Below are 224 nucleotides of genomic sequence, written 5' to 3' on the forward strand. Positions count from 1 at the left end.
TTTTTTTCAAAAGAGTATGCAGAGTGTTAGTGAGAAATTAGCTTAAAAGAGAAGAATTCTACAAAAATTAAAATTTGAAAAACAACCAATTTCGATACCTAAACTTACATTCTTTATCTGTTCATTGAAGGCTACATGAGAAATAATATTCATATTATTCATAGTGATGGTTTAGAGTTGAAATTGAATAGAAATTAAAACAGGATGATCATAAACTATTAAAA

The sequence above is a fragment of the Rhodnius prolixus genome, unplaced genomic scaffold (genome assembly GCF_049639745.1).
Source record: "Rhodnius prolixus isolate KJV_2025 unplaced genomic scaffold, Rpr scaffold_15, whole genome shotgun sequence".
NCBI lineage: Eukaryota > Metazoa > Arthropoda > Insecta > Hemiptera > Reduviidae > Rhodnius > Rhodnius prolixus.